At 39.0% G+C, this 24,320-nt stretch overlaps 1 long non-coding RNA gene across 1 annotated transcript; it reads right to left on the bottom strand.

Moving 5' to 3' along the window:
- Positions 1-2,815: 2,815 nt before the first annotated feature.
- LOC124262761 lies at positions 2,816-23,943 on the bottom strand. The gene is made up of 4 exons (XR_006894685.1): positions 23,932-23,943; positions 20,601-20,615; positions 19,601-19,604; positions 2,816-2,923 (listed from the first exon to the last, which is right to left on the bottom strand). It is a non-coding gene; the product is annotated as an uncharacterized LOC124262761 (long non-coding RNA).
- Positions 23,944-24,320: the final 377 nt, after the last annotated feature.

Here is a 24,320-nt window from a genome sequence, read left to right as displayed (position 1 = left end):
TCTGCCGAGACATGGCTGTGACAATGTGATGTTAATCTAAAACCGCAATCACTCAAGAGCTGACACGTTTGACATAACTGAAATATTGTCCAAATTTCCAGGCCGCTTCCGTGGTCGAATTGATGTAAGGATGAGTTGAAACTTGTAAATGCCGTGCTAAGACTCCATTGAACTTCTTGTTATCTGCCCAAAGCGACAAGGGCATAATGCTAAGGGACAGAATAATGTGTCTGATATTGGTGCTTGGGGCATAGTGTCTCAGCAATGTAAAGCCTTCATAGGTTTGGAGCTGCACATATACGTGAACGCACATTTCATCTTTCCTCAAATTTTGAACACACCAGTTATATTAAAGAATTTAATGTACAACTGAAGCCTGCTTTTCGTATCCTGAATATAAAGCCACCGTGCTAAGTTTCATTTCGATTATGGGGTATCTCATCTAGAGTGGTACAATCTCGGAGGACTATATCACATGTCAAAATACAACCGGTTCATTGACATTCCACCATGATGGCAAGTGCGCTTTGAAGACGATGATGGGTACGAAGGTCTGCTATCTTAGTACATTTAGTCCAGTGATTGTCACCATGCGATATAGTGACAGAGCTATAGTGGGGATGATACCAGGTGTTCGCGTAAGGGTGACCGTGTCCTGCCCGATTGGTTGCAGCCGTCATGAACATATGCAAATGCTAGTCGATCCATAATATGGAATTGCATCTGATATCATTTTTGTCACTGATGTATCAAATTTTGAAAATTCCTCATATGTCTACCATAGAACTTTTTGAAGGCTCTACTGAGGCCTTGAATGTTGTAACCTTGATTAGACATCTTCTGAGCAAGAGGCGTATGACACTCTTGTAAACAACCTGACATGTCGAACTGACAGGTTGGAGAAACAGCAAAGAAAAGGTGAAAGAATGTATTTTCCACAGACTTTCTCTCATAGCAGCATTTAGTTGTTCTTCCGTAGCTGTTGGTTTCAACTAACAGTAATGCTTACTAATAATGATTATGTCTGCGCCCCGAACGTCAACCAGTTTCACCTGGCTGCTAACACAATTATTTACAAGTTGCACAAACCCAGGGTACAATCTGAATCTGTACAACATAACTGACCTGGAAGAGAGTAACCATTGATGACCCTCCCACAAATCCCCACTTGTACGTGTCCTGCTGCACCATCTCAGCCAGGTTGGAGAATGGCGGTTTCTCTCGTCTGTCAGCAAGGAACGCAATAAGATTTCCTCTGTAGACGGAAGCCAGTATCACTGCGAAAAGCCACCAGCAGCCGAGTACTGTACGTCCGGACCCAGTGGTCGGAATACATGCTCCTCCTGGATAATAGGGAAAGATGTACTGTACAATCAATGCACATGTATAGTCGCTGGGATGTCAGAGGGTTCAGGTGATCCTTGCATAATCAGACTGTTAAGGCTCACCCCAAGATAAGGACCCTTGCCAACATTACACACAGTCCAGATAGTGAGTGGAAATTGACACTGCATAGCCGAACACTAAAGAGTGAGTGAGTGAGTTAAAATTTTACATCGCATCGGCAATATTACAGCCATATAGCCATATAATTTAAACAGCTGTCGACAAAGGACAGTAAAACCAAGTAGACTATCACAGATATATACTTAAAACTAGTAATTCAATCTAAAATACTTTAACTATAGAGGACGATACAATATAACAACTGAACACCTAAAGAACGCCTCGAAGAATGTGAAGACTCCCCCATACTACAAGCGTCTGCATTAACCAGTGCGTCAGAGGGGTTGTGTTTCTTGCATCAAGGCAGGGTCCTCTCCCATATCAGTCTTGAGATTGGGATGTACCAAAACCCGAGGCACCAAGTCTACAACAAGGATCTCTGGATGCCAATATGGCATTTTGTATGCGGGGTCCGCATATTTGCCAGTTCTTTGCTGATTCTTACGATTCACATTAGTTTCAAAAGGGACTAAGAATTATATTACAAAAGACGGCATTGGATTTAACACAAACAACACGGTAAGGATTGTTGGTATCGATACGGATAAGGCTGTATACAGACCTGTTCCATAGAATTTTAAAATTGTCATGACGATCTCTACATATAATGCGTTATATCATGAATGGACCTGGACTTTGAGTCAAAACCACAAAAATGTCGAAGGCTGTAATACAACGATGTTTGTCTTTATTGAGGGCTCGCAGCGCTGATCTCCAAAATTATTATGTCTTCATATATATTCTGCCAAACGTTTCCCTTTTATATGGGATTCCGGAGTTTGTTTCTTACCTCAATTCCACCTTTGTTTACGTGTGATCGAGGTCAATAGAAGAAAATCATTCCACAGTAATAACAAAATGTAACAAATAGTGAATATGATAACTGTAAGTAAAGCTGCTGCCCTTTCAGAAACTAATCGTCACTGCATACATGAAAATATATTGTAAATCAGAGTTAATATAACATGTCAAACAGAAGCCATCAATAGAGAATCTCACCCAAGTGTCTACTGATATCAATTATATCAACACGAGTTAATAAAGTTACAAATATCCGAGGCTTATCACCTTGAAATGATTTTCTTCTATTGACCTCGATCACACGTAAACGTTTTACTGTTATCTCCGAGTGTTGATATAATTGATATCAGTAGACACGAGGGTGAGATTATATTAATCATCAACAATCACTCTTAATTAGTTTTCAATGAAAAATGTATATCTCTGAACACGGTACTACCATAAGACTTACAGTGCAGCGATGTCATAGCAGTGTGACGTGATCAAGTTCATGACGTCATAACATTGTCAGGGCATTGTATAAAATCTACTGTCAAAACGATATCTCCTTGGAGATATCGTTTGATCTCACACAAAACAATATGTCCTGTGGAACACAGCTTTGGATGATAAAACCCTTTCCAAATCCATACAAAATCTCTGTTGAAAGCAGAGTCGATTATACAATCCCCACTATATCATAAGTATGTATTTGTTTCAACAGTATTACGGTTGTATGATGTTGTTTGTAAATAATCAAGTCTGGACCAAACAATCCTATGGTTGTCACTATGTGATACGATGCCAGAGCATGTATTTATGCACATTTCACGTCATTTTAGAAGAACAATGCTGATTTACCGTTCGCCACAAGAGCTCCTAAATGATTGCAGAGTATATTTCCATATCGGGTCTGCATATCCGTGGGTCTGCCATCCGTCCACGAACGGACTGGTGTCACTTCTTCCATGACAAAGAGGAACACAGTGGAGAAGATGAGTGAGGCGATGATACATACGAGAACCTCATAGCGGAACAGGGAGAGAAGGGTCATCCATTTGTTAGTGTTGGGATCTTGTTTGCTGACAATAAGAGCTGGGTTGAAGTGGACGTATGGCACTGTGAAATCGATGACTGCCGCTCTTCTCTGAGTCACAGTCATTGGTGCAACAATCATATCAACTTCCTGGAAGTACAGACATAGCAACCTTTCAAACTTCGCTTAAAAAGCCAGCTGCTGGTGTGCGTATTAAGAGGGGGACTATGTTTGGTCACGTTGCAAGTCGTTCATTTTTCATTTTTACAGTTGCTAATTACAACTACCTGTTTTATATTATTAGAATCGTTTTATTTAATAGCTCATACATATTCATCCTGTGAAACGTTTATAAATGTACCAATGAAAATCAAGTGAGCCATCGGCCAGAAAATCCAACGAGACCCTGGTACATTTATTGATATGTTCAACTATTTAATATTTTGAATTACGACTGTTGAGTACAAGTGCAGAGATTCCTCTGCTTGCCGTTGCTCGGTAATGAGACAAAGAACACTGACTGATCATGTTGGACCTCACCATCAACCCACCGGCGCCCGTGTTCCCTATCACAATGAAGAACAGTGTGGAAACAATTCATGTCAGCACACTGAACAAACCCTTAATGTAACTGCTTATTCTGACTGTAACATACCCCACTGACAAGTAACTTCACCAGCCCCGTCCAGCTGCCGTTCAGTATCCGACTCCACTCTCCGTCTTCGGGCTCCACCAGGGTGTAACTAACAAACACTAGGATTTTTGAGTCGCAACAATTACAAGTAACATTTGTCTTTTACTGAAACCGTAGAGTTATTTTAGTGGAATTAATTAAAATATACCACACCTAGTTATAGCACACACATAAACTAGTGCTCAAAAGAAACTATACACCGCAAGATATTACATACACATTCACATAGATAAATATGAAGTGATAAAACCATACTTAGCCATGTCACACACGTACAGACCCATCCTTTCCGGGACCAAACGGCGAAACAAGTTAACGAACACGAAATGCACGTGTAGAAAACAGCTCTCGCAACACGTGAGCAGCACAGTAGTACTGACTGACTGAGTTTAGTTTTACGCCGCTTTTAGCAATATTCCAGCAATATCACGACGGGGGGCACCAGAAATGGGCTTCACACATTGTGCCCATGTGGGGAATCGAACCTGGGTTTCGGCGTGACGCGCCAACGCTTTAACCACTAGGCTACCCCACCGCCCTCAGCACAGTAGTAAAAAGTACAAAACAATATGCCACGTTTCAGGCAAATCGAAAGAGAAGGAGAGATGTCCCAGCCAGCATGTTCTCCCGATATGAATCCGATAGAACACATATAGACTACCTGGATCGACAAATCAGAAGACTTCCAGAGCCACCTGTCACCGCTCAACAAGTGGAACAATGTCTCCTACAAGAATGGCAACGGATCACGCATAACGTCATTCTTAGTCGTACGTCATCACTGCGTCGAACCAATGGTGGCCACACACACAATTGATTTAATGATGACATTTTGCAGAAAAATCGCCTTGTTGAAATGTGTGAAATTTTAGACAATGATGCCACCTGTGTTTCAGTGTCAGTGAGACTCTACTTTCGACTTTATATGAAATGAAATTGTGTACATTTGCTGTAGATTTGAATATTCTATTGAAATTAAACAAGTGTTCATTTATATATGCTTTGTTTTATTTTCAAGTTTGGTCAAACACTCTGTGTACTTTCTTTTGAGCACTTGTTGATATACACACGCACACAACACAAACGTGCACAGACAAATATATTGCATTCTGAAACCTGAAATTGAGTTGTTTCCCAAGTTCCTGCAACAGCTGGATGCAAAGACCGTCGAACCTGACAGAACCGTTCTCCACCCTCTTGATGACAAATGGCGCCCACTGTGACAATACAAGAAAGCTGTTATGAAATACATTGCTTCGGCTATTTCATGGTTTCTTGATGAACCTAAACAATGTACTATTTCTTCACCGAATCACATGTTGCCGACCATACTTTTAATGAATACAATGAATATATTTTGTCATTAACAAAACAGCTGAGTAGAATTTGCATTTTATATGTTCATAAAAACAAAACAACAATCTTTATACAAAAGCAATTCTTGTCAATCTTCGGCAGGATTAAAATTAGCTGTAAATTAATATATATGTTCTGCTCTGCTTTTACTATCCAACATCCACTGTGCGGTCAAAAATATATTCGATGCACAACTTCATAGTGTTATTTAGGGTAGTTGTTGTGGTTGAAATATTTGTAGTGATTGCCTGTGGCAGAACATGGCTGAGGCGTTCGTAATATGTCGAGAGTTCTCGTGGCTAATATGCTAGATTCTGGACTCTAAATATGGTGTAAATATGAGAACATTTAATCTCGCTACCAGTAAGTGTAAATGGCAAGCATAAATCGTCGAATAGCCATTCTCGATTACAGATTCTGCTAAAACACATTGTAGGGTGAAGTAAAAACAGGTCAAATAACATAATAATATGAATGGATAAATGTAAATGGGTGATGACACCGTGTGTTCACGAAAGAAGAATTCTGGTGATACGCCCGCCAGACGCACAGTGTGGACCATAGAGTAAACATTGCCATTTAAACACCTCTAGAGTTGCGATAAGTAATGTTCGGTTCTGAAATCCATGTTCGCTGTCGTGATAGAGTTGCTGCTTGACTTCCAGATCGCCATCTCTCCCTATATTGCCAACGGTTTCAACATCTTTTCCAGCATGGCTTGGTCTGAGAACTTGAAGTTTGACTTGAATGGAAGAATCGCTTCCGGTTTCAGTCTGCAAAAATAAATGTCGTCCATTGGTATTGACGAGTGGGATTTGTACACCTTTATCAGATATTACCGATAATGACACCGAAGACGGACAATATAACAACAAAAGCTGACCAATGCGGGTTTAGGACATAGTATTGTAATACAACTGCTGGCGGCTGTAAGAACTGTCACAGCTAAGCAATGAGGCTTAACTTGAGAGAGTCTACTATAAATTGAGAGACAAACAAAGTATTTTGCAAAGAAAATTTATAGAACTGTTGTTAAATTTCATTATGTCTAACTAATCATCACTCATCGCTGTAACAGTGTGTCGAAAGGAATCTGTGGATTGGTAATGTTGTCAAAAATGCTTTCATTCAGGGAACACCGGGATAAGAAATAAATTTGCAACCAGACGACCCTACTATGTTCGAAATGTAAATTTGTGCCACAAAAAGCAAACCTGACAATTTTCAAAGATAAGGTGTCTACGATGCATATAATCAATTGTGTATTAATTTTAAATTTGGCATTTTAACAAATTTATAACGAAATGATAACGTAAAACATAAAAGCATATAATAGCACTCTTTTTCTTCTTCCTTTGCTTATTAAGCCTCAGTACGGTTCATTTAGACATGAGTGGAAGGTCGCGGGTTCGATCCCCGACCGCGTCATACCAAAAGACGTTAACATTTGGTACTTGTTGGTCTCTGCCTGGCGCTCGGCATTAATGGGTACAATAAGGACTGGTCGGCTCGGAGTCAGTATAATGTGTCTGAGTGGGGTATTCATGCTTCACTGCGGCGTGGTATCTCAGTGGGCTAGCACTATAAAACCAGCTTCAGTCAGGGCTAGTACAAGCAGCCACACAGCTATATATTCTCAAGCACGACGAAAAAACCCAATTTCACCTCACCTCACCATCATTTAGACATAGGATATAATAAACTAAAGATATTGTCATTTAAAATCAAACATGATAAATCTCTCAAAGAAGTTATGACAAAATCACCTCCTGAGAAACATGCTTCGTTTTTGTTTCTCTTAGCAAATGAACTTCTACAATGTAGTCACACAACATAACCACGTTATCAAACAAATGTTTTTACACCAATGTTAGGCTACACAACGGCATTAGCTAACTGACTGGGCACGTATATGATTTTACAAAGTTCTCAGGTATTTGCTGAAGTTGTTTGCCTTAAAAGAATTCGGTTGATAGTCAGCCTAAGCTGAGAATTAATAATTCTGAACAGTGCGAATGGGCTTCTACAATGTAGTCATATAACACAACCACACTATCAAGCAAATGGGTCAGGCAATACCGTACGGTATCAGCTAACTGGCTGGGCACATATATGATTTTACAAAGTTCTCAGGTATTTGCTGAAGTTATTTACTCAAAACGAATTTGTAGTAGAGCATTTGGTCGATAGCCAGCGTAAACTGAGATTTAATCATTCTGAACAGTGTCACGGAACGAGACCAGTTGAACCCCATCAAGAGTTAGGTTTTGACTTTAGATATTGAAAACAGATACCTTCTGTATCCATTCTGGACTGTCATCCACCTGCTCTGTCATATTTTTCCTTGATAACTTTGATAGCGTCTTCATGATAATCTCCAGGTTCTGTAAACACGACATAATTCCGAATGCATCACCAATGTAAGTACAAATAATGTAATGATCCACAGACACATTCTTTTTCGGCACGGGGATAATTCTTCCTAAAGCTTACACCATCTTTGCAGTTTTGTAAAGGCTTCGAGTCTTAATAGTTAGTCCTTTCCTGTATAAGATAAACGCACGTCCAACAGTTGCTTACCAGTGGTAAAAAATACCTCGAACACGGCATGAACTCCAGAAACACAACATCATCAGTTTTGAATGGCTCACGACTGTGAGCAATATCCGTGACACTCCCGGTTGAAGGTACCATTAGCCATTGAGAAAACCCAGTTGAACTCGTCACTGACATGTTTGATTCCAGCCAGTGAGCCTGACAATAAAATAGTTTGCACATCGTACATACTATACTTCACTAATTTCCTTTATATGTCTATTCCCATCGAATGTTACCATTTTAACAAACATATTATGCCACCACATAGAAATTTAATTTTTGTATTATAGACTGTTTATACAGCTTTCGGGAAATTCTCATTCCCGACAATATATTTTGTACATTTTTCCGGTGCCTATGATGTCAATATTTTGCCCAACTGCAAACAACATTGTGAGCGAATCAGAAACAGTTTGCCCTCAGTACCTCTTTGGCAAACTGTCGATATTTCGATCATAGAAAACTTTTGTGGTATTGTTATTGCATTATAAACAGATGAAGCGGAAACTAATTTTATCTAAAAATCAGCGTTGCTGTTATATCTGTTTCAAATAGAACTGGAATCGGAAGCACTACCTGACTGAGGAGTTTCTGTATACAGTCGGATGGACACATCACAAGAAAGTTGAGGTCCTCCTCTAGAAGCAGCTGGTAGATACTGGCTAGATCAATACTTTCCAGTGGATAGTTGGGATCATCTATCATATATAGCAGTAACCTGATCGAAGCCAGTCCCTCTTCAGATAGTGCAGTCATAACTGTAAATACCGTCATTCCCAAAGTGTTTTACGAGATATAACTTTATTCGCTGACATCTCACTAATTTTCTGTTGGAATGTTCACTTAGTTATATATATGGCCGGTATATTACAAGAAATGTCATTTCGATTTTGGGGTTTTCATTGTAAAAGTCTAATTGTAGAACTTGTGATAAAAGAGAGTCTACTATGAATGAAGTATACCCAAACACTCCACAGGGAGGTTTATATTGTCACCGAACAGGATTGAGTAAGGGAATGTCCTACAGAAGCATCCAAATATGGCACTAGTTGTCTTAGCTTTGTGGAAAGGATGATTCTTGTTCGTTATATCATGATATATGAACTTGCATACAAAGTTTTAAATTGACTGTTGTGTCCGACATTGTATTCATGTTCATAATTGGCTTTGGTATCAGGAATGGTTTACAAAATCAGCAATCAACGGCTATTGTATCCGTAGTGTTAGCTCATGTCTGTCTGTTGTAATATTCCAAAGTGTATTGTACATGGATAATCATAACTGGTTGTTGTAAACGAAGTTGCATATTTGGAAGTCATGAAGACTTTTATTTATCGGACCATGCTTTTTAATCAATGTCAGAGTTTTGTATAGCATGGAGTGTTCTCTTGCCTACCTCGATGGGATGAAGTTATAACAACGAACGTCTTCCACTTTACATGGTTGACTATGGAGGTGATGCCTCTCATAACATCTTCCATGGAATCGGGTCTGATGAGGGCATCAAAGTAAGACTGCTTTGTACTTGTGACGTTGAACACTGACTTCAAGTATATTTCATGGTTTGAGAGGAGCGTGGGGCAGACCGCGGAACAGAGGCTGACGTTGAGGTCGTCCCTGTAGGAGGAGGGACTGAATTGACGCTGACAGGAAGAGAGAGATGCCAGGACCCCCATATCCCCATGTACCGATCTCACTGAAAGTTGAAACATCATTTCCTTTAGTACATGTTTCCACATGGGTACAATGTGTGAAGTCCATTCCTGGTGTCCTCCGCCGTGATATTGCTGGAATATTGCTAAAAGCGGCGTAAAACCATACTCACTAACTCACTTTACATGTTTAATATTTACTTCCTGTACAATTTAGACTGTATTATAAGCATGTGCCTGTTTGTTTATGTTCAAGAAACATAAGCCATATAGTAACAGGAGGTTAGGAGTGACATAGGTCAGGGATAAATTAGTAAATATAAAGTGTCAACGCTTGAGAGTCGCCAGTTTCTATTTTCTGTTGAAATATATTCATTGGGAGAAAAAGTAAAAAAAGTGAAATGAAGTGAAAAGATCACTAAATAGTGGAAAACACACAATTAACATTACTGTGTTCCTGGTTGTTCACGAATAGCATTGTTGTTCTCTTATTTAAGTCGCGATGAAATCGTTTTATTGTTTAATAGTCTTCTGCAGTTTTCAGAATGCAAACAAACAGAGCTGTTTGACAACCTTTGATATTTGATACTTTGGCGTTTGATCAAATTGTGAACTCGACACGCACAAAATTTGCAGGAAGAAAATATATGTTTGTTTTTTTGCCTGACGCCACACAACAGCACGGTATGTGAACCCGTTAACATTGTGAAATGAAAATCCATTTGCTGATATTTATCAGAATCTAAATATTGATATGTAAAATATATCATGTCTGCCAGTGTATGGAAGAAATATTACCTGTTCTCCATGTAGCAACTTGCTCGTCAGCAGAGACCAGCCAAATGGTCACCATTAACTCATTATTGACTGAGTCATTTCTGTGGCACACCACAGGATGTGGGCATTTCTCATAAGCCTTGGTGTTCAGCAAGATATCTGTTTAGAAAAGCATCAGATTACATTATTGAAAACGGTAGAATCATTGACCGTTTTTTCGATTGATGATTTTTTTCTCTATTTTCAAAAATGGTGAATCTGTCATTCCTTGTCTGCATGTCATAACATTGAAAAATAATAATTAACCCCATATTCATTATTAGCAGGCAGAAGCGTGTTATTTGCGCATATATAATTCAATTGAAATAGGTAGTATAAGCGTTAAGAAACTTTTCAAAGACAGACATTTTTTGAATGCACCAGCATTTCTCTTCATCACGACCCATAAACAAAACGCAGTAGCCCTCCACACGTGCATGGGGTGTCATTCTTTATTTTGACTGTTTTAAAGAAGGTCGAGATAGTATGGTCGACAATTAATTTGGACAATCATCTTACATCACGCATATCTTAGTGTTTGTTGCCGTTTTTGGGTTTGAAAATGAAAATCTTGCACAAGCAAATTCCTACGTCATACACCAATCACCTTCCAAGAGCGATTACTGTAAAGGAAATAGGGTCATAAGGGAGCGCAAGTTGTAATGCACTCTCAAAACATTCATTATTATCATATCAACATTGATTGACTACGCGATATCTCCCATTTTTTTCAATTGTAAAATAAAAATGCAGTTCCCCTACATTTTTGAAGAACAAAGAGGGTTGTAGCGATCCTGACCCAGCCAGTCTGGATTATCACAGGTCCCTTCGCCACATTGCACGCAGACCACAACGCCGTGCCATGTCGAAAAGGCAGTTTAAAAGTAATCGAACCACGTCATTTTATGACATTGTGTTCTAACAAATGCTGGATAGATAGAATCGTTATGAGAAGAACAAGGTTGGTTAGATCTAATGCCTCGCTGTGAATTTTCTGTTCCGTCCAATCAAGAACAGGAAAAAAGAAGCGAGAAAACCCTTTCCACATTCATAAGAAATCATTGCTAAAAGCAGAGTCGATTCTACAATTGTGACTATATCATGAACAGATATTTGTTTCAGAAGTATTACAGCTGTAAGATGCTGTTTGTAAACAAATCGGGTCTGAGCGCACCCTGCCCCAGCGGTGGCACCCGTCATAAACATATGCTAAGACTAGACATTTGTTCACCTGAAATAATTCGAGAACGTGTGGTATAAGTCAAAATAGGGAATTGCATCGGACATCACTTCTGTCACTGATGCATCAAATTTGGAAATTTCCTTCACACATCTACAATAAAACTTCTTGAAAGTCTTTCTGAGGCGATATTAAATCATCGATGTATCGACAGCGTCAGTTAAACTTCTTGGCCAAATTATCTTGTTTTGATACGAAAGGACTGGTACAAAATGTGTTGCTGTAGCGTTATATTTGTACTACATTTTTACTCTGCCCGAAGTGTGTCCTGTGACATGGGGATTCAGGAGTTTGCCTCTAACCGTAACATTATAATAGCCAATAGTATCTAATATTCATGATGTCATTTAAGAACTGTACTCACCGACAGATTCATCACTGCAGGGTAATTACAGGACCTATCTTAATGAAGAATCAGTCGAGTACTACATTCCTAGGTGTGAGGATATGTAAAGATATTTCAGAAGAATATGTCATAATATAACGTTATGTCATTTATAAATGGATTTTATCAATGTCAACAATTGCAAATACACAATATGTGTGAATAATATTATATCTGCATGTACAATATAACGATATATGATTATTTAATAGCATAATGATATTTGATTATACAATATGACAACAGAACTCACCCAGAGACAGTGTCCATACAGGCGAGGAGGTGTAAACTATAAAGATGAACATCTGCATGGTACAAATTCCGTACATCATGCGTCTGTTTCAGAAGTCTGACGATGACTGTAGCATATGATTTAGTGCACTTGACTAAATTGACAGCCCAATATTCAAATACAGCTATCACTTCTCTTGCAGTTTTTGAACTGGTGTAGGTAGAAACATCAAAGCCGATAATAAAGCCTGTCAGTAAATACGCTGGAATCCAAACAAGCAATTAGAGACCATGCCAGTTCCACACGCTTAGAAGCTTTTTACTTTATCGTATTTGGTAAGCTCAAACAGGCAACTATTGAAGATTTTCATGTAAATCGATGTGCAGCTTCTGCGAGCGTACTGAAAATTCACCGGTTATCTCACACGTAGAAAGAGCACTAAGCCAATCAGCAAGTTGACGTTAACGTCTTTTGCGTGGTTCTGTGTGTCCTTTAATTAGTATACCGCAGAAGTGAACATTGCTGGCGTTGATTATTTTATTGTATCAGATATACTCGTGTCATCAGGTTGGGAAGATCACACAGACAAATCAACATGTTGACACTTAGATATTTATATTCATTGTGTCGCGTTGTTGAGCATTTTAAGGCATTTTTTACACATCTTATATGGGTCGACAATGCGATAACGTGACATATTTTGACCTTGAAAATTGTCGCTATGTCGCATTGTCGCGCTTTTGATGAATAAAAAATATGCTATTCAAAGCGCGACAATGCGAAAAAATACCCCAAATTTCGCGTTGTCGCGCTTTAGTTAATTTTGACACCTTTTGCTTGATTTTGTGAAGGCGACAACGCTACAGTGTCCCTTTTAGGATTCCATAGTTGCGTGATTCTGTGTGTCCTTTAGTATATCAAAGAAGTGAACATTGCTGGCGTTGATCATTTCATTGTATCAGATATACTCGTGTTATCAGGTTGGGAAGATCACACAGACAAATCGACACGTTTATATTTATCAACACCATAATAAGCTTAATAAGCTAAATAATTTCAAAGAAGTTTCATTTCATGCGACTCTTGCTCTTACAGTAAAGTTTTCAAAAAGGTTTACGACAGATATTTGGAGAATATTTGATAATTTGATGCATTAGTGACAAAAATGGAGTCTGATGCCATTCCAGATTATGACTTGTACCCTACGTTCCCTGATTTATTTATATGTGTTTGAGACGGACTTCACCGGTGGGCGAGCATACGCCCATCGTTTTAGCGAACACGTAGTGTCATCACTCCTTGACAGTGATTCATTAAACACATTCTCATCGTGGAAATAGATTAGTTTTCATCCCACAGGAAGCTGACATTGGACATTTAATGTGGGTATGCCTCGTCGAATCCGACATTGTCTTGAGACTTGAGGTTATAGGCGATATCAATAATAATGACGTTTCATGTTAAAGGACCTGACGTACAGTAGAGCGCTCACAAAATCAACCTATGGTCATTTGACGTTGTGTGAAACGACTGATGCAAATCTCAGTGAGATGTCCCAATGACACATTTAAACTATTTATCTCATATAGATGTGAAATCTATATGCTGTGACTGAGTATTTTTGAAAAAGTTGAATATGGTTTTGGAAAGTGTAATATCGTCCTATTCTTGAAGGTTATGATTTTCTTCCGACAGGAGGCTGATATTAGAAGTGTAATAAGGAGTATGCCTCGTCGAATGTAAGATTGTTTTGAGACTAGAGGCGGATTCACTCAATATCAATGATTTTGACGTTTCATGTTAAATTACGTGATGCTTTGGCCAATCATCTAACAAAACCTATGGTCATCTGACGTTCAGTGACTAATGCAAATCTCATAAGATGTCCCTGTTACACATTTACACTATTTACCTCATTAAAGATATAGCGAGTTATGAGTTATAGTCACATCGGCAATATTTCAGGCATATCATGACTTTAAAAGATTTGAATTCATAATAAACACAATTAAATCACAGAGAGAATTAAAACTAGCATGTATCTGTAAAATTAAACATTTTTTTTATGGACAATACAACATAAAAATCATACTAGGAACCATGGGGACTTACAGTACCTTTGCTACCTTCATGGACACTACCTGGATTTACACCATCCCTCAGCCACTGCTAAGACAAATATAGCTATAAATAAAAAAACATACCTATTCTACAGTTAAAAAAGTGGTAAGTTTTCAATTCACGTTTTGGGACTTAGGTACCCTCTCAGAAGGACAACAATTTTACGATAATTCAATCCCCTTTGAGGATACAGCCACTAACAAGCTCAGTTACTAATTTAAACTTCCAAAACATAAAATGACATTTATTTACAATACACACATTAATCAAAGTTTTCAGCGAGTTCAATTGCAAACGGGCTAGTCCCAGAAACGACAAGGTCCAGCCGTAGGGAAGAGTTCTTTATTTGTCTAAGCCAGATGGCGTTAAACACTCAATTCTGGAACATGTCATAATACATATATAGGTGTCTTAGAATCTAACATTTAAAGTCAACTAAATCTTTAAAGAACATATTACATATAAACATTACATAAATACACATATGGCAAGTGACAGCTATTACAATTATGGAAAATAGCACTATAGATAAGACTACCAACATACACATGATTACCAGCTATGGGCTGAATCAAATGGCTGGTGCTTCAACAGAACGCCGTCAATAGTGTGTATCTAAACACGGCATCAAAACTATCCATGATATGCCAAATACTAGTAATAAATACATCATAAGTGCAATAAAAAATACTTTCAAAGCAATGGTTTTACACAAATACATCACCAAGATGTTGTTGCATCTTATCTGAACATTACATATACTTCTTTAAAATACCATTAACCAAATGAAATATGTTTGTACTGTTTAACCTTAATAAAATACATTATAATGCATAAAACTAACCTTCAATTTCTTCAAGACAAAACCAGTGTGTTCCTTGTGAAGTTCATGAAAAGCATGAGCAGCAACTTGCAGCCAGTGAGAAGTTGTGAGGCTTCTTCATCAACTTTAAGCCGATCAGCACAGTTGGTAGGAAATATGAACTGTGACCTATCCTTACACAAGTGGCGAGGCTCCAAATGAGTGGTACCGAGGGTCCCTACCTCATTATGAAATTAGCAATATTTTATAGCTTATATTTGAAACCTAGCACCAAACAATACCAAAATATACAATATTTTCCTCCCTGTTACACACATTCTTTGAAAAATTCAGGAATTAAATGATTAAATATTTCAATGATAATTAACATAATATAAAGATCCTTAATTGTTTTTGCACTGAAATATTTATCCCTTGTGATGGAATTATATATACAGTCAAGCAGGACATGCTTGACCGTGATTCTTTCATCACAAGGGATACATAAAGGAGGATCTTCACCTTTTAACAGGTATCCATGAGTGTATCTATATAGTCCGTTTGATTTCATTTGAGACCGATGAATTGCTCACGAACACAAAATGTAATCATTGCAACAAAACCTAATTTTGCACAGGCACATTAAAACGACAGACCAACTCTGATGATTTGTCTCATCTCATAATTTTGGACACCCGAATAAAGTTGTTTAACAAACGATCATTATTTTGTTGTCACATTTCGCTACTTTTTACGAAGGGGGACCACTTGCTGGTAGAACAGCAAAGTGGGCGAGCTGCACGTGTGAAATTGAAGTTTCACTACACACACTTGTTGATTACCCGGCTGTCTTACCAGCAATTGGCCCCCTAGTAAAACGTAGCAGTAAATAAAATCAAACGGACTATACATAATACGGCATCGTCGCATGACCTCTTCCAAACTGGACTGACAACCCAAGTAGGTGTATAGGGTTTTATAGCATGTAATTCATTGATATCAACTTGAGTGTCCCACTTCTTCTGCATCAGATCACGGATGTACGATCTAATGGTAGCTTCGTAATAAGAGTATGGAAAAAGAAGTCGTGTCACAGATTTGTTGAGTGCTGCCTTAGCACCAAAGTCGACCATTGTGTTACCAAATATTCCAACATGGCTGAGTAACCAACAGAGGACGATGTCGTATTGGCCAGTAGCAAGCTCATTATATAATTCAATTATTTCGATTAAAAGTGGATCTTTACACGTGCTATGGCTTGGTTATCATTCAGTTGGGAATTGTTCAATGTGTCCTGGTTTGCAGACAGAGCTTTTGATAATGGAAAGGGTTTTGTTGCTATAATTAATTATCACTTTTAGTGTGTTCTATGGTACACAATGACGTTTTCGTACTGACATTAGTCTTCCAGTGCATAGTGTAATGGTATTAAATATAGATATAACTTCTCTAAGGTGAGACGCAATAGGTCCTTGCCCTTAAGAATAACAACCCCTCCTTCCCCCCCCCCCCTCCTCCGCAACGCAAATACGTTTGGATATAATATCCCTTTTCTGCAGAATAACTTGTGTCCATTGATTACGGTGACATTAAGTCCCCCGCTCCCCCAACCTTGGCGACGTCAGATTACAACTACATTAAAGGAATTAAGAACTGTTTCTTTGTGTTTGCAAATGATCATGATCCATGTGTGGTGTCCTTGGAGGGGATTACGCTGAACACTAATTAGTCTCCTCTTTTGCACTAATGTAGAATGCACGTAAAATTCATCTTTTCCCGAATGATGAATCACATTAATTGTTTGTGGTCAAGTGAAGTCTTTCAGTACATTAAAATATTGTGTATAATACAATATGTATGTATTTGAACGGTGGTCAGAATCACCATTTGAAAGAAGGAAATTCCTTTGATGTGAGGAACCACATTTGTAATATCAGTGACCCTTTCTCCAGTATAACGACTCCAACAGCACCACTCACAACCAACCCATGACACGTTTTATGGTCCAGGATATCTCGAGAAAAAATATGCTTGTGATAAAGCATTTTGCTCCGTCAGCATGGCAACGCTATATCTTCATCAAAGTGGTAGGCGGTTGGTTAGATTAGTGTGTATAGGGCTCACTTGTATTGCTGCCAAGATACCCTGGCATCCACCTAAGTACAATGTCATGATACAGCTGAAATTTGCGTAACGTGTCGTGAACTCATCCACCAAACATGCGAAGACCTGTGAAGGTCTCTTTCCCCCATCCAAACATGCTTGTATCTGAATGAGGTCGTTATGCCAAACCAAATATGAGATAAAAACTATCGAATGTCTTTGAGTTTATACCGATATTATAGCGTTACAGATGATAAGCATTCATAAGGCCCCTGTGCAACACTGTCTTAGGTCAGGTGCTAGGAGGCATTTCTCGATGGGATACTTCCTGCGATGAAGTATCAGATCTCATAGAGACTTCTTCATGACACTCAGACTTTCTTTGCTGCCTTTGTTTACATCTCCGTTTATGAATTATTTCACAAACAAGGATTAAGAGTGATATGGCCACACCCACCCCTGCATAATAGAAGACACTCTTCAAGGTTAACAGGTCGACTCTCTTTGCTTTTCTGCTTGGAGCTGGACACTGATGTTTGGGTTTCCATCGATCCCACCACAGACGCAGGAGGCCGCTTTCGTATATTCGAAATATTCTGAAACATCGGATAGAAAGTTTACACCTCAAGAAAGGTACACTCCTCTCCTCTACACGAAAGTAGCAACGTTGAGTTTAATTTATGATCGAAACAGTAAAATGATATCCATGCAAAGAACAGAGGCCACAGAAAGTATTCAGGTGGGACACTTGCTGGTAGCATGGTCCATTGAGCACATTTAGTCATCTTGACTACATGTTATGGATATGATTTTATTATCATAATGATGTACCCTCACCAAGAAAGAAATGATAATTGAACAAAGTAAAAGTAAAGAAAATACTTCACTCACTGTTTGGAGAAGAGTTGTGTGTATATACTGTGTTTAGGTAGGCCAACTGCGTGTTTGCTGAAAAAGAAGCTGTCTCGTAATTTCTGTAGATCACACCGTCGTGGGTCGTCCCACATCTCAAAAGTAGACTCTTCTGCAATGTAGACGTACTGGCTCTCGACAGCTCGGCGCATGTGCTCGTCTCCATCCAGACTCAACCAATCAGGCTCGTTTGTCATCATCTCCTCCACACCGTGCCATGCCTTGTGATACACGGTGATGTTTGATTCCTGAAAACATGTCATTGGTGCTGTATATAACATATAACAAAGGCATAATTAAACATTTCAAGAATGTGGTGGACTGAACATCAACTAGCACCATAACACCTGCACACCAACATACACTTTCCAGGTCAGAGAGGTTCCTGGATAGCGTGTGCTTACATGTGTCAAGAGGAGCCACATTGTTGTCTAAACATTGTGCTGCCTGCTCCCGGCTGTCTGGAAACAAACGACTTATGACCAGACAATCCAGTGATTGGCATCATGCGATAAGGTGACAGAACGTATGTTTATGAATCACTACGAAATTGTGATGATACCAGGTGTTCTCTAAACAGGTGGCCGCCATCATAAACACACGCAAATGCTAGTCAATAGTCCAGCTGAAAAAAGGGGGAACGCATGCGAGTCAGAATGGTGAATTGCATCGGACATCATTTTTGTCACTGGTGCATCAACTTCTGTATCAGTGACAGAAGTTATGTCCGATGCAATCAACAATTTGACTTGCACAAGACGTTCCTGAATGAATTTGCATATGTTTATGACGGGGGACCCCGGATATGCTCACCTTTCCGCGAACACCTAGTTGGTTGGTTGATTGGTTGGTTTAATGCCGCACTAAGCAATACTAGAGGTATATGGCAGCGGTCTGTGAATAATCGAGTCTGGACCAGACAATCATGTGATCAACAGCATGAGTATCGATCTACGCAATTTGGATACGATGACATATGTCAATCAAGCCAGTGTGTCTGACAACCCGATCCCGTTTGTCGCCTTTTACGACAACGGTTACTGAAGACTATTCTAACCTGAATTCGCGAACACCTGGTATCATCACTATTCAATAGCGATTCATGAACACGTGCTGTCATCGTATTGCATAATGTCAATCACTGGATTGTCTGGTCAAGAGGCGTTTGTTTACAGACCGCGTCGTACCGCTGTACCTTTACTGCTTGCTGTCCATGACAGTGATATTTGCAAGTTGCATGAACCCAGAGGACAATCTGAGTCTGCACTAATGGGACACATTAATTCACGAGAGGCAGCAATGGAACAAGGGCAGAATCATGCTTCAGAATCTGCGATAAACCCAGTCAACCCATATCGCAAACATACTGACCTGGAAGAGAGTGACCAGTAATGTCCCTCCCACAAACCCCCACTTGTACGTTTCCTGCTGCACCATCTCAGCCAGGTTGGAGAAGGGGGGTATCTCTCGTCTGTCGGCAAGGAACGCAACAAGATTTCCTCTGTAGGTGGAGGCCAGTATCACTGCGAAAAGCCACCAGCAGGCGAGCACTGTACGTCCGGACCCAGTTCTGGGAATATATGCGCCCCCTGCATAATAGTGGAAGATGTACTGAACAATCAACGTTGTAGACGCTAGTATATATAATATACTGTATATTACGTAAAGACTCCGATGAATATATTGAGTAAAGATCCTCTCTCAATATCAGTCACATATTGGGATGTACCAAAGAACCTAGGCAGTGAGAACATGGGGAGTCAGGCAACTTGGATTTTGGGATGTCAGTATTACATTTCGTATGCGAGGTTTGCATGTTGATTGCATTGCAAAGGCAATCGCAAATGATTGCTTCGAATTTAACAATTGTTGATGTCGGTACGTATATGCATATGGACCTATTCCCCCAAATCTTATAATTATCCTGACGATGTACATGTTCTGCGTTGTGTTATGGATGGGCCACAAACATTCCAAAGGCAGTAATAAAAGGATCTACTCTGACTTCATTGACAGCTGAAGATCCGGGGTATAATTGATCTTCAGCAAGCCATACTTGTAAAAGGCAAACTAACGGGATCGGTTGTCAAATTCGCTGACTTGCTTGACACACGTCAGCGTATCCCAATTGTGTCGATCGATGCTCATGCTGTTGATCACTGGATCGACTGGTCCAGATTTCATTATTTACAGGCAGAAGTCATATACCTGGAATACTGTTTGGTGCAACCAACCAGCTAATAAATCATTCACAGCGTGCAGTTCTGAACTCCAGAATTCTTATGTCAACATTTGTATTCTGTCAGATGTCTGAGTCAAAGCACGCTTCATATCATTTTGAACCATTATTGAACAATGCCGATTTACCGTTCGCCATAAGAGCTCCGAAATGATACCAAAATATGTCTCCATATCGGGTCCGCATATCCGAAGGTCTGTCGTCTGTCCACGAACGGACTGGTGTCACTTCTTCCACGACGAAGAGGAAGACAGTGGAGAAGATGAGTGAGGCGAGGATACAAATGAGAACCTTGTAGCGGAACAGGAAGAGTAGGGTCAACCACCTGTTGGGATCTTGTTTGCCGAGAATAAGTGCCAAGTTGGTATAGAAATATGGCACTGTGAAATCGATGACTGTCGCTCTGCTGTGAGTCATAGTCAACGGTGCCACAACCATGTCAACATTCTGGAAATAGGTAAATATAAACTTTTAAACTTCGCTTATTGTGGCCGCCGTAGGTGTGCACATTTAAAGGAGGGCTGTGTTTCTGTCATATTGGCAGTCCTTGCACATTTCAGTTTGACAGTTGATACTTACATCTCCTATATCATATCATTAGAAGCGTTTTATAATATAAACTCATAAATATTCATCCTTCTAAAGCTTTGTACTGTCATGTTATGGATATAACGTGACTTGATGTTGCTTATCTGGCACCTCCTGTACACAGTGTACGATGTGAAATTTATTTTAATGGACCATTGAAAATCAAATAACACCATAGTGCATTTATTGACTTGTTTAAACAATTAAATACGATCTAAGTAATTTGTATTACGACTGATGTATACAAGTGTAGATATTCTGATTTTTTGTATGTTGACATCTTAAATGATCACTTCCTTCCAACGGCCTGAACACTGTATGAAGGTAATTGGGTTTTCCAGCATAATAACGACCCCAAACACAATGCGGTCTTCACAAAACAGTGGTTGTAAGACGAAAATGTTTAAGTTTTAGACTGGCTCAGTTACAGCCCAGATCTTAACACTACTGAGAATGTGAGGGGACTAATGAAGGACAGAATAAACCAAAAGGACTTGGAAATATTGAGGATGTGAAGAAAGAAGTGGTCACACGACTTCCTACAAACTTTGATTGGTAGTGTACTTTGATTGGCGCATTCATTCGTGTATTTCAGGGCAAGGAGGTCTCACAAAGTACTGAAAAGACACTTAAACATATCTCAACATATACATTTAAGTAAAACTTCTATAGTTTACAAACATGTATTAGATATTTGCTGAAACAACTCACTCAATAATTTCTGGTAATGCAATGTACTTTACTTTTTGATGTACACGGTGAAGAACACTAACTGATCATGTTTGACCTTACCATCTTACCAATCTGCTCTCGTGTTCTCTACCACAATGGAGGAACGGTGTAGAAACAATTCATGTCAGCACACTGAACAAACCCTTAATGTAACTGCATATTCTGACTGTAACATACCCCACTGACAAGTAACTTCACCAGCCCCGTCCAGCTGCCGTTCAGTATCCGACTCCACTCCCTGTCTTCGGGCTCCACCAGGGTGTAGCTAACAAATCCAGGGATAGTTGAGTCACAACAACATCAATAAGTATAAAGCTTTGTTTTTCTGACATGGTAGAGTTATTTTAGTGGAATTAATAATGTGATTTTTCAGAAAATATACCACATTTTATTATAGCACTAATATATAAACACTCACACACAAAAACACAAACGTACACGCACATACATATTGCACACTGAAACCTGAAATTGAGTTGTTTCGCCAGTTCCTGCAACAGCTGGATGCAAAGACCCTCGAACCTGACAGAACCGTTCTCCACCCTCTTGATCACAAATGGCGCCCACTGGGATAGGACAAAAAAGATGTTGTTTTGGCTGTTTCATGTTCTCCTTGTCTCCCAATGAACCTAAGCCATTTACTATTTCTTTTCCGTAACACATGTTGCCGACCATACGTTTCATGAATATAATGAATATATTTTGTCATTATCAAAAACAACTGATAAAAACAAGACAACAATCTTTATGCAAAAGCCTCACTTATCAATCTTCAGCGAGATATAAATTAGCTGCAAATTCATACCTATTAACTGCCCTGATTTTACTATCTAACATCCACTGTCTCGTAAAAATACATTCACTACTTCATAGTGTTATTTAGGATAGAGATTGTGGTGGAATAATTTAATGACTGTCAGAGGCAGAAAATTGCTGACGAGTTCATAATATATCGAGAGGATAGTGTATCATTACAAGAAAGTGTAAATGGCAAATATAAATCGTTGAATAATAATTCTCGATTACAGATTCCGATAAAACAGATTGCAGGTTAAAATACCAAATAACACAATAATAGTATTATAATATAATAATATGAATAGATGAATGAAACTCAGTGAATACACCATGCGTTCATGAATTCCATGACCCGCCAGCCGCCCAATTTAGTCAGTAGAGTAAACATTCCAGACTATCAAGTGTTTCAACAAGAAATCCAGCAGACAATGACCTACTTATTAAATTTGAGACTTTAGACCCAGCCTTCATTTGTCTTCACAGCGTTTCAGAATGGCCACAACAGCGTTTTAAATTTTACGAGCGCCTCAACCATTATGAAAACAGATTCTGTTAATATCACTGTCAACGTTTTCCATGTAAAAGCTGATTAAATTTAATGATCAATATGAAGCAGACATATCTGTTAAGAAAATAATATTTACATGTGGCATTCCACGGTCCATTTATAAAATGACAATAAGAATGTTCTGTGTTTCCGAATGTAAATGTGTATGTATTACCGGAAGTATTAATACTGGAGACCGTAAAAGTTGTACATTGTTCCCGGAAACAATAATAACATTTTGCAATGCTGTCAGACAAGCCAAACATCATGGAACTCCGCTCAGAACAGAGTTTCATGTGTTGCTCGTCAGCCAGATTAAAGGATAAACCGTTTTAAAAGCTCTAGTGTAATATGAAAATAACAGAAATTGACACACAAACAGACACACACACGCATGTATATATATGTATATAAGGCGAAGGACGGAATATTAATCATATTCTCTATATGATCCTAATAAGTAAGAGCAAAGTTAAACATATTGAAATGCAATTTAAACACCTCCAGAGTCCCGACAATTAACGTTCGGTTCTGAAATCCATATTCGCTGACATGGTAGAGCTGATGCTTGACTTCCAAAGAGTGGTCTCTCCCAATACTGCCAACGGTTTCAACATCTTTTCCTGTATGGCTTGGTCTGAGAACTTGAAGTTTGACTTGAATGGACGATTCGCTTATGGTTGCAGTCTGCAAAAGTACATAACGCCCATTTGTGTAGACGAGTGGGATTTGTACACCTTTGTCAGATATAACAAGTGTATCAAAACAGACATATTACAACTATTTTAGCTGACCAATGTGTGTTTATGACGGAGAATTGCAATACAATTGTTGGCAAACCAATGCTGTATGATACAGATAATCAGTTGTGTATTAAAGCATAAAACATACAATAGCATTGTTTTTCTTCCTTTTGTTTGCTAGTTAAGTGCCAGCACACGGTTCATTTACATGTATACATAGAATATCATAATCTAAAGATATTTTCATTTAGGATCAAACAAGATAAAATCTCTGAAAGAAGTTGCGATAAAATCACCCGAGTAGCATTCTTTCCTGGGCTCCTCTTAACGAATGGGCTTCTACAATGTAGTCATATAACACAACCACACTATCAAGCAAATGGGTCAGGCAATACCGTACGGTATTAGCTAACTGGCTGGGCACATATATGATTTTACAA

Source organism: Haliotis rubra, unplaced genomic scaffold (assembly GCF_003918875.1).
Source record: "Haliotis rubra isolate DU_JTF1 unplaced genomic scaffold, ASM391887v1 Scf853, whole genome shotgun sequence".
Classification (NCBI taxonomy): Eukaryota; Metazoa; Mollusca; class Gastropoda; order Lepetellida; family Haliotidae; genus Haliotis; species Haliotis rubra.
The sequence above is the reverse complement of the archived record's forward strand: the minus strand, read 5'-3'. Positions and strand labels throughout refer to the sequence as shown.